Here is a 12176-nt window from a genome sequence, read left to right as displayed (position 1 = left end):
AAAGTGGAGCAGCTGCTTGGGAGATGAGGAGAGAGGGATGGGGAGATGAAGGGAGGAACGATCAAGAAAAAGAGAGACAGGGAGACAGACAGAGAGGCCCAGGGGAGATGTTGAAATATTAGACTAAATGAAGCAGGCTGAGTGAGCCTATAGCGTATGATGACAGACGAATGTTAATAAACACATTTATTACTCGCTACTTCATACAGTGTGTTTGTTACTTTGGTGAATAGCAGAGGGATTCATGTAGAAAATCAGTAAACTCATCATGAGTATCCTCCTTACATAATGGTAAGGGTAATAGAATATAAACTAAATGAAGTCAAATTCAACTTTAGCTCTAAGGTAACTTTGTCTACAGTACAATTCATATATTTTATATCTGCAATGACTGTGTGTAATCTGAAAGGTGCCGCTCTTAGTGAACCCACAAACAATTCTCACCCGACTCATCACTTCCCCTCAGATGCACAGAGTGTTTTAACATTTTTCAGCTCATTGTTTTGGTTTTCCAGTCGGCAGCAGTACTGTTTCAGTCTCACAACTCTTATCAGTGTCATTTCCAGCCACTGCAGGTAAATGTTTAAAGTGAAAAAGGCTCTCATAAACCCGCTGCAGCCCCAAACAGCAGACAGACAAGGTTAACAGCTAGCTGGTGAACATATGGAGCATTTAGCAGCTTAAGCACCTGATATATTTTTTTCGGGGCTGAAAGAAGAATGCCTATTGGACTTACATAGAGAAGGGAATTGAGAGCCGGTTCCAAATTGTCCAATCCAATGGAATCGCATGCCTCCAAGCTCCTTTGGTTAATGCCGGCATGTTTGTCTGACAGCTGCACATCACAAAACAATGTCAAACTCCTGCATTGTCACTGCTGGAAACTTGCAACTAGAAGGAGTCATGGCAGAGAGGAAGAAACGCTCCAAAGCGTGGCTTCACTCCAGGAACAAAGATGACAACAGTGCTGCTTGTAGTGTCTGTAAAATGATCATTTCAAGTAGCGGTTGAAACACCAGCAGTATGTTGACACATCTTTCTAAGCAACATGGGCTTTAATACCAGGAATGCCATGTATTTGACATTCTACACACGACCACCGCTTCCCAACAGTGCAGCACGCCCATTACTGAGGGCAAATATCTATCTATTAACATTGGCATCACACTGAGTCACATGTGTATTTTTGCTACACTCTCTACTTTTTTTTCCACACTGTGTTGGAGAGGCAGCTGCTTTGATACTGAAAACCTGTTTAAGCCTACTTTTTCCACACAGAAAATTGATCAGGAATCAATATGGCGATCAGTAAAGAATCGGGCTAATAGGCAGAATCAATAATGGCATTCATCAGGCCACCAGAAACCTAGTGTAATTGGTCTGGCCTGACACTTCAGTTTGCTACAAGCTCTGCGTTGTGTTCATGGATGATGAGGAAGGAGGGGAGGAAAACTTCTGCCTTGCTGACCAGGGGGATTTATTCTCTGTGCAAAACACATCAAAATCAGCACAGCAACTTTTCATGACCAGCTTTCCACAAACACACCTCTCCTCATGAAGTCCAAAAAGGAAATGACAGCCCTGAAATGTTGGCCACACAACAAAAATCGAATTTACCAAAATAAAACTCCCTCAAAATAAATACAGAAACAAGTATGAATACATAAAGAAAGCAATGACAAAATATGAACAAATACGAAAGATGGACTTGGTGAAATACAAACCTAGTACAATTACACATCGGTTACAATAGCTCTACTTGCTCAGTTGGGCAAATGTCAAAAACGAATCAAAACGAGAGGGTGGATCTGACCGAGAACCTGAGGACACCATCCACAGATGGTCAGTCACTCAGAGCAGCCACGCCCTTACACATGTGTAACTTTTTTATTATTTTTTTTAAAGATTATTTTTGTAGGGTTTTTGCCTTTAATGGACAGGACAGTGAGTGAAATGGGGAGACAGAGAGAGAATGGGGACTGACATGCAGCAAAGGGCCGCAAGCCAGGAACCGAACCTGCTGCAGCGAGGCAATGCCTCTGTACTATCCACTACACTACCAACGCCCCACATATGTGCAACTTTAAGCCTTAATAAAATGTAAAAGGGTTAGTCATATATAAATTCAACCCTGTACAGTTTTCATGAATGTTATAATTAGCTATAGAGACCAAAACCATTTTTGTACCAGGCTGTGACATGTTTATTTCTGCTGTTAAGTTAATTCTAACATGGAATTGACTGGAGCCAGCCTCAAGTGGCCGTTCAAGGAACTGCAGTTTTTGGCACTTACACATTGGCTCCATTATTCAGCTCCAGAGGTTGCCACTTAGGGTTTTTAGTTGCTAAAAATACAAGCAGCAGCTCAAACATGATGCCCCATTATAAAGGACACTATCCTCAGACTTAACACCTGGACCATCTGCAACATTAAAACCCTGCTGTTGATATTTGCAGCACGTCATTGCTACCATTGTGTAAGTCAAGATTTGGTTATTTTTCCACTGATGATGATAATAATATTAGTATGTAAAGTGGTGAGTTATTGACAGCAGCAGCAGCAGCAGCAGCAGTAGATCAATACCAGCAGTATAATCATGATGAGTTAAATTAGCCAGTCAGTACTCCTGTGTACTGTGTGAGCGTACAGCAGCAGGAGGAGCTGACTTGAACAGATCTGATTGTCTCCGGTGGACAGTAAACATGTCCAGGCTGTGAAGTATCAGCAGTCTGGGGCCACATCTTCCTTCTCTCCATCCCTCCATCTCTCCAGGGAGCATCAGTGGAGCAGGTGCTCGCCCTCCTCCTCCTCCCTCCCTCCCCTTCCCCTCCCCTCTCATACCCCGCCTCTCTCCCTCTCTCTGAGGACAGTTAACGTGTTGTCCTTCTCCTTCCCACATCACCACATCGGTGTGTTGTAGTGGTGTCGGGGAGATCACACAGTGAATTGCTGCGCGCAGAGCCTCTGTAATTTATCCACCTAAAGGATGCGCAAAACCCGAGGATTGTCTTTTCTTTGGTGAGGCGGTAAGTTGTCTGTTTTCTGTTGTTTTACTACAAAACGTCCCGGGGTTTGCTTTGTTGTGCACTGGTGTGAAATAATAAGGTCGTTCGTTTGTGCGTATCCAGCCTACTGCTTTTAAAGTTACCATTAAGATGAATTAAATCATCTGAATTATTTCTTGGATGTCGTCTGCGTTGCTGAGAGGTGACTTTATCTGATAACCAGGACTTTCCTTATTAATTAAAAAAAACACTTAAAATGTCTCATTATCTCCGCTATATGTGTTTCCCTGTGTTATAGCATCAGTTTGATGTGTGTGGGCAGTTGTGTGCTCACTTTGTACATCTTATCTTTTATTGTCTAGATGGGCTGCTGGAGGAAGTGAATTTCCACTTTTGTTGGAGGCTATTTTTAGATAAACTGCTGTAGACTATAACACTCACAGTGTACACTGTGTGATTGAATCAGTCGAAAATATGTAATCAGACAAACTGGTTCAGCTTGACGGACAGTATGAAGGCAGCAGGAGGAAACTGCTTCTGGTTTCCTGTTTCAAAATAAATTGTTATCAGCGTTTGTCACGGTAACTTAACCAGAGATAGTTTTGTCATAATAATTCAATCACAATTAAATACAATTCCTTTTTAAAAATAGTTTTACATCGCGTGTTTCCATGTAGCGAACATCGCATGCTCTTATTTTGAAGTTAGAATTCCGCACTTCCGGTTTCGCTCTGCTAATGGTGTGTGCCTTGACGCAGCCGCAGAAGGTGAGGCAGGTTGTGAAGGTGTTTGTGGTTCCTTGTTATGTTATCTTTCTTGTCAAACTCGTCGGTGATCACACACCGCTCCTGTTTGCTCCTGGTAAACTCAACTGACAAGGAAGACAGACCTGAAACACAGCGGTGTGTCACCTAGTTTTCTTGTGGTGGTTTTGTCACACACACAGCACCCATGGGAGTCAGAGGAGTCGCTCTTTAATCCGGGGACCTTTAACAGCGACTGTATTGTTTGGCTGAGATAGATGCTGCCGGGCGCATTAGCAGCAGTCAAGCGGATCACGTCGCTTTTGTGTGTACACAGCCCGCAGGTGGAGTTCAACACACACACACACACACACACACACACACACACACACACACACACGCTCCATGCGCCATGTGCTGCTCCTGACCTGCCGTAGACCAGCTGCTCAGCAGGGGTTACTGAGTAAACCTCCAATCTCTTTAATTACCTCCTTCTCATATAGATACTGTAAACCCAGACTGCACTGCTCAAACACACCATGGCTTCAGATTCACCCCAGTCTTTTTTAGTTATATAAATTATTAAAACTATGTGTATTGGTGAATTAATTGTTAAAAGCTAATAAACGTTAATCACCATAATATTCATCTATGGCAGTGATACTCAACTTACTAGGGTACAGGGTGGCCCACCAACCATTTTCTAATTAACAATGAAAATAAATTGATTCACACTGGGGTTGTTTTGTACTTTAAATTTAAATAAGGAGCATAAGAAAGCATGAAAATAGAGCATGTCTAATAAGAAAGAGTGCAAGGAGAGGATCCCTCGGACTCCATGACAGAGGTCTTGGTGAAACCCTGAATGTCCTTAAATGCTAGAAATGCCCTTGTGTGCACCTGACCTGTGTGGGCTGGTGTGACTGGGTTTGCCTCTTGGTGAAGATGAATGAGGACCACAGACTGTATATAATAATGGATGTAGCTGCCGTGACCTTCGAAACCTCTGGTTGGACATTTTGGCCATCACCCGGTGATTTTTTTGGAGCCAGAAGTGACCATATTTGGACAAAAGAGTATAGCTGTGGAGGAACAAGGGGTGGATCTTACTCATAGATTGCAACAACGCCTCGCAGACAGACTGTCACTCAAGTGGCCCCGCCCTTAAATATGCAGAACTTTGAGCCTTAATAAAATGTAAACGGGTGAGTTAATGAAAAAATTCACCCCTGTACAGTTGTCATGAGTGAGGAGATTAGCTTTAGAGATCAAAACCATTTTTTGTACCAGACTGTAGACTTGTTTATTTGGGCATTTTAACATGGGGGTCTATGGGGATTTACTGAGGGAGCCAGCCACAAGTGGCCATTCGATGAACTGCAGTTTTTGGTACTCCTGCGTTGGCATCAGTATTCAGCCCCGCAGGTTGCTGCTTGGTGAGGACAGAAAAGGTCTCGAGGTTGAAATCAGGCAATTCATTTGTTATATATACCAATAATATCACTGTAGTTTGTTTATTATTTGGCACCTGGCCTCCTGTCATTTTGCAAAAGGGGCCCCTGTGTGAAACAAGTTGAGTATCCTTGCTCTGTAGTGTGTGTTTTTGGTAGACTACTCAGTGTATCTAATTATCTAATCCTACTTCTTATCTCCTGTAGTTTCAATATCATTAGAGGTGAAACTATTGTACAGCCCATTGATGTAACCCTAACCACAGAAAATTAATTGGCAACTATTTTGATCATCAATGAATTTATTTAAAGGTAATTTCCAGCCTTTCTAACAGGAGGATGAAATATAATTGTATTTGGACCTGAAATTGATTTTGGACTGTTGGTCAGACAAAACAAGACAATGGAAGATGTCACCTTGGCACCTACTAATAACATTTTTTTCTGTTTTTTTTTCTGTTTAGTGTACCATTAGTTAATTGTTTAAAGCTGGAGTGTGGCACTTTTGTCTCCCCCTTCTGGCAGTGAGAGCAATTACATGAACACTGTTGGCGCATACTTATGACATATACCTTCAGGTGAGCTCACTGTATCCCTCCTCCCACAGGAGCGCTCTCTTTAATCTTTTTTATGACTTTAATCCTTCCACTAAGTGCTTAGTATCGTTTTTTACCCAGAGCATCCACTCCAGAAACTTTTCTTGGACGCTTTTGAGGATTTTCCACCATAGTTTCTGCCATACTCCTAGCTGCTGCTGCTCTGTCACTATGCTCTCTCCCCACCATCCTGCCCCCTTTGCCCCTGGCTGGCTTCACAAAATGCACAATTCCGGTGCAGGTCCCACCCACCCTGAGCAAACTTTCATGCTCTTTAAACTATGTCAGCTGCTCTGGGCATCTGATAGTGATACAGATGGGTTTACATGGGTTGGAGTTGATGGGAAAGCTGAATGTGTTCCTCTAAGTGATGCCCCACACATCACTATAATTATGTCACTTCAGTGACATCATCACTATTCACGAGCTTGTAGTGAGACCAGGCTGGGTGATGATGGCTAAATCAGCATTGTGTGAACTCATTTGGGATTGAATGTAACAGACATTCATTTACATGTTAAAGTCCGTCAGTCCAGCTTTAATTGAGAAGTTAATACTCTCTTGAGCTTGGAAACAACATTTGACTAAACACTATCCCCAAAGGACCATTTAATATCTGTTCTGGAGCGTCATATCGCATCGTGTTTGCCAGTTGTCATTGAATTGTACTTTAGCAACTTCTGTAGGTGGAGTTCATTGGTGACCTTAAACAATAGTTTAGAAAACAGTGTGACCAAATATTTCAGTCCATCAGAAATATAATTGCCAATGAAAGTAATTATTAGTTGGACCTTTAAGTAGTCCTGTTCTGTCCAAGACTGTATCGTGTAGTATATAGTGTAAAATGCATTCCTGAAACTAAATCTGTATATACTGTACTGCAGACTGAATCTATACTGCAAAGTCCTCATCTTCCACATACTGAGAAAAAAAGAGTTGGACGGGCACAACATGGTGACACAAAGCAAATTATTTTGTTACAGCGCCGACAGCTGACACAGAGGACGGAGGTGATGACAGGAATAAATCAGCTGCCAAGGCTGCTTTCCTCATTGCTCCAGTCTAATCTATTCAGTGGTAATATACGAGGAAATAATCCATAAAATCTGTAAACTTAATTTCCTCAGAGACAACAGGATCAGCCCCTCTTCTGATTTGCTGACCCAAACCTCACCTTGAATGTTACTCTTTTAACACCAACGTCTTTGTTTACTACAGCGATAGTTGTTTTGCAGCACACACCTCAGTTACACCCTGCACTTTATACTTAACCAGCACCTGCCTGTCAGGCCGCTCTACGTGCATCTGCTGGTCTGTTTGTTTTCGTACACCTTTGTGCAACGAGAGTGTGTCTCTGTGTGTTCTCCCCCTTCGTGTTTGTTCAGATGGTTGAGGTCTAGCCACCTTGGTGTCTGCACCTGGTGAGCAGAGCCGGCCTCGGGCCAGAAGAGGGGGAGCTGTGGCTGTCAACTGTTTTGACACGACCCTCTGTATACACCTCCACCACCAACGCTGAACACACAGACACACACACAAAACCTGCGGGCAAGAGTCAGACGCAGCCAGGAGCTGAAACAAACTGAGACAGAGTAAGATTGGTTTGCCTCAGATTGTTTTATCTTTTTGCATCATCTCAGTATCAGAGAGAGGCGAGACTGAGCCACACGCTGCAGAAAAGATCGATGACTCGGAGGAGAAAAACAGAAATGCAGTCGACGTGATGGGAGAAGCTGCTGAGTGAATGGTAGGAGACTGAGAAAGAGATAGCGAGGAGGAAATGACAAGGCAAAGAAACGATAACGCGGACAGATAGAGAAAAGAGTGAAAGTCCCAAAACAGCTGCTATTTATATCTTCTTTCTGTATCTGACAGACAGTGACAAGATGCTCGTAGACAAGTGCACTGATTAGAGACATGGAGAAGGGGTCACTGGGAGAGGAAAAGTGCCCTGCAGCCAGGAGGAGGTGCAAGCAAAGGGCCCGAGTTCAGGGGAGGGGAGACGAGAACAAAACAGATGAAGAGTTTTCCAACGTAGCCATCCTGTTTGCTGACAGCCCACATTTCTGCTCTAAGCTGTGGTGGTGATAATTTATAGACCTTTCACTAACATCTCGACTCTGTTATGATTGCACAGTAAACATGGCGCTGCTCTAGCGGACACACTGTTTAATATAAAACAGAGTAATGACTGCTACACTTCCCATACTCTCTCCGTCTTTTCCTGCTGCTTGCTGCTAATTCTCTGCTCCAGTGTGTCTTTGGATGTTGCTTCCTGTTTGTTTTTTTCGCTGGAGGTGTTGGTTATTACAGTATGTGGTTTTTCTGCTCCATTTATCCCGGGACCATAAATGCGTGCTGGCTGTTTGGTCCCTAGGGGTCACATGCATACGTTTTGTGACGCACAATGCCTGGATCTTGAGTCAGCTAATTCTGCATGAGCCCGTCTTTGCCATGGATTTGCACAGACAGCTTGCATATGTGTGTTTTTTGGGTTGTCGGGTCTCGTGTGATTTTTCTGACGTTTATGTTAATTTGCGTGCCTATTCTTGTGTCCGTGAGTGTGTGAGATGCCGGAGTGGGGGAGTGTGTGCGTTGTTTATGGATTGTAAGGAAGTGTTAAGTGTTTCTGTGCGAGCTGCAGAGTGACTGGAGCTAGTAAAGCCATTTAGCAGCCCCTGGAGTAACCCTGGAGACTGCTGTGTTGACGCCACTCTGACTGCTATTACAGACAAGTTTAAGAGGCTGTAAAACATTTGGCTACTTCTCCTCTGCCTCTCTTTCCCTCTCTCCTTGTGTGTGTGCTCGTCAGAGGAATTTGAAAAAGTCTGCCAGCTATTGTAACAGCAACAGTAGCTGTTGTTGTGATTAGTATCAGCTGTAGGAGCCCAAATAATAATGTCTTAAAACTTAAATAGAGTGTATATTGTGTTAAGAGACTGTGTGTGTGTGTGTGTGTGTGTGTGAGTGTGTGTGTGTGTGTGTGTGTGTGCATGCACGCTCATTATTGGTCTATTGCGAGGTAACTGTTTGTAAACACAAATGAGGAGAGTCAATTTAATGTCTAAGTGTTAACACAGTAGCTGACACAAGAACACACACACTCAGACATGCCAACGTGATGAGAGTTAATGAGTAGGTAGTGTGTTACAACCTCTTCTTCCATCCTAATGACCCATCTCTGCTCTCTCTCACTCACACACAGACACACACGCATTGTGCTTTTTTAATGAGCTGACGGGGCAGAGCAGGTCCCCCCCTGCTGTCCTCACTGTTCCCCTGTGTAGTTGGTGTTTGTCTGTTTTTGTGTGTGTCAGATAGAGAGGGAGTGAAAGTGAAAGAGAGCGAGCAAGAGACACAAAAAAGGTGTCAAAGACACAGGCCTCAACATGTCCGATATCACTTACATCATGTAGAGTAGAGTGGGATTGTGTGCGTGTGTGTGTGTCTGTGTGCGTGTGTGTGTGGATGAATGGAGTCACACCCCCGGATTTCCATTTCCATTTTGGCAAAGCTGGTAGTTTTATTATTAGTTTGTGGCATACGTCGGGATATTTTTAGTCATGGCTGGTTGATGACTCTTTGGACGGGAGCGTCAGTTGGTTGATGCACGTCTGGTCAGCTGGTCCAACACTTTGATTCTGAGAAACATTAAATATGTAATTTGATGAATTGCAAAGAAATTTGTTGAAGATATTTCTGGTTCCCAGAGGATGAATTGTGACTGATTGACTTTCATTTAGTGACACCAGCAGGTCAAATTTTAAACTTGGTCATCACTTCATCATCAGACAGGATACTTTAGAACTAAAATACACACAGGTGTAGATTTTGGGATGGACGCAGCAGACACACCCACCTCAATACATAGAACATGTGCATTTGTCCCCCCAATAAAAACGTGAAAGCAATAGATGACATTAACTTTGACAAAAATAAAAGACACTTAAATACACCATAAATTGATGCAGAAAAGGCACACATTACCACTATACAGGAAATTAAGTGTTTGATGCTCAAATTTTTGAGTGTGTGGCTGTGTTGCAGGTCAGCAGGTTTGTAGTCTACCATATGAATGCTAACATGCTAGCATTAGTATGCTAACAAGTTTAATATATTAAGTCATATATTAAGTGTTTGCATTATTTCTACATTCAGCTCAAAGCACAGCAGAGGCTGACGGGAGCAAATCTATGTTTCCAGCACATATTAAGACTGGGGACACTTACAATAAGGTGATCGTTGTGAGCCCAAAGAGACCATCTGAGAACCAACAATATAAGAGACTCTGCAAAAACAGGCTGCATACGCACCAACTTAAGAAAAATGTAAAAGATCTTAATGAATAATTGGGATATGTCACATAGAAAGATATGGTGCAATTTTAAATAGTCAAAAGGATGTCTAAAAAGGATGTTCACTAAAAAAAGATGAGATGAGATTGTTTTTATTGCATTACAGGACTCTCTGTAATGCAATAAAAATATTTGTTTCTTAAAAGAAAACCACGCCTCCCACATGACCATTATTATATCAATTACTCACCTAGTGTTATGTTGAATTCTTGAAGAAAAAGTTGTTTTTCTTGCATGAACAAAGAATCCAAAACCACCAAATATTGTTGATGAATTTAAGTCATTGGGGACCACGTTTAACAGCAGCAAAACTATATTTAAACATCTGTTTACAAGTCGTGCAGTATGATCCAAGTCTCATATATCTAGTCACATGCTCAGTGCTTCCCAAACACATTGCATCATCTTGCGTTTAGTCCTTTCTAATGGGGACTGAAAGTGAAATTAATCTCTGCTCCCACTTTCAGTGCTGGTCAGAAACAATGCTTGCCATTTTTGGATTCTTTGGTCTAAGGAGGCATGCAAGAAAAACAAAATTTTCTGAATTAATCTAACTCAACATGGGTGAGAAATTGATAAACAAATGGTCATTTGGGGGCGGTGAAGTATTATCAACCCAAACCCAAAATATAAGGTAAAGTGATTCCAATTTGTTTTAGTACCATTTTAATTTTTAACATGAGCATAAGCTGTCAGAATTGTAAGCATATTTAGATGTCTCCTTGGATAACACCGTGTGTCACAATTATTTTTTACCACAGTAATCGTGACATTAAATTTTCATATCGTCCCACGCCTATTTAAATCCTTGAAAGAGTTTTATGTTTTCTGCAGTGTATCTCCCCCTGCTTCGATATGTTGAAATCACCAACCTACAGCTCACAGCCTCCTGATGTTTTCCTCCTTGACACCTACGCCTTCAAATTTTGTGCAAGACAGTTCTCTTGCCTTCAGACATTGATATCTCTACTGTGGCTGAACAGATTTTTAGTGTTCAAATTGCATTTGAAACGTCCCTCCTCCCTTGTGCTCTTAGAAAGATAGCCCTTACCAGTCTCAAAGAGAAATATTTGGACATTTGTTAATCTTTTAAATCGCTAGGAAGACAGATGTAAAGCGTGTCTTATTATATTACAGGAATTTAGAGCTGGGGAACATATGTACTGTCAGAATGACGCCATCATTTTTATAGCAACGTTAATGTGTTTGTATATTTGTAGTAATGTCAGTAGCTCATATATAACATGCTAAATGTAATCATGTCAGTATGTTTACACTCAAAGTGAAGTTAAGTAGAAACTGCTGAACGTGACGTGACAATGTCAAACCTGGCGTGTCCGAGATGTCCTTTAATGACTAATTTAGAAAGGATAAACCCTTGAGATTATGGTAAAGACATGGCCTTTCCAGTGGCACCATCCTCCGCCCAAACTTACATTCTTCTGCTCCAATATTGATGAATATCAAAGTCGTCTCTCCATTTAACCTCCGTCCAACAGTTCTCTGGTGCACAATGAGTATCACAGCCTCATGAGGCTGCTGGCATGTCCTTCGACTCGTGTTTATTTATTCAGACATCACTTTAAAAAAAGATTCCTAAAGGGAGTTAAATGTCTTAATTTGTATTTAGGGCTGTTGTGTGTTTCACCCTCCAACCTCCTGCTGTCCGGGGCAGCAGAGGTCAGAGGTGAAGGGTGACAGGTCACTGTCAGAAACTTCCCCTCCCCCACCTCACCCCTGTCCCCAAAGCAGACAGAGCTGACTAGCAGGGAGACAGAGTGATGGATGGAGGGTTAACACTACCCGCTGCCACACACACACATACACACACAGAGCTCAAAACCACACACACACCCTCCCCGTCATCACCCTAAACCCTCCTCCTCTTTCTACTCCCCCCTCCCTCCATCCCCCCAACCACCCTCCTGGGAGTGTGAGCCAAAAGGAGGAAGGATGAAGAATGAAGAGAGAAAAGAAAACGACAGAGAGCACAGTTTGAGAGGGAGAGAAGGGACAGCTAAGGAGAGA

General features: G+C 42.5%; 1 protein-coding gene across 3 annotated transcripts in view; it reads left to right on the top strand.

Moving 5' to 3' along the window:
- Positions 1-12176, top strand: part of LOC117262499 (genetic suppressor element 1-like) — a 50040-nt gene that overhangs the window by 15870 nt on the left and 21994 nt on the right. Inside the window, exon 1 of one of the 3 annotated variants that reach the window (XM_033635500.2) lies at positions 2896-3027. The exons of 1 other annotated variant lie outside the window; for it this stretch is intronic. The gene's annotated coding sequence lies outside the window, so the exon portion shown is untranslated. Of the gene's footprint in view, positions 1-2895; positions 3028-3966; positions 4094-12176 lie in introns of those variants that run through there. One more of the 3 variants, XM_033635501.2, reaches the window with a different exon arrangement.

The sequence above is a fragment of the Epinephelus lanceolatus genome, chromosome 5, assembly GCF_041903045.1.
Source record: "Epinephelus lanceolatus isolate andai-2023 chromosome 5, ASM4190304v1, whole genome shotgun sequence".
Lineage (NCBI taxonomy): Eukaryota > Metazoa > Chordata > Actinopteri > Perciformes > Serranidae > Epinephelus > Epinephelus lanceolatus.
The sequence above is the reverse complement of the archived record's forward strand: the minus strand, read 5'-3'. Positions and strand labels throughout refer to the sequence as shown.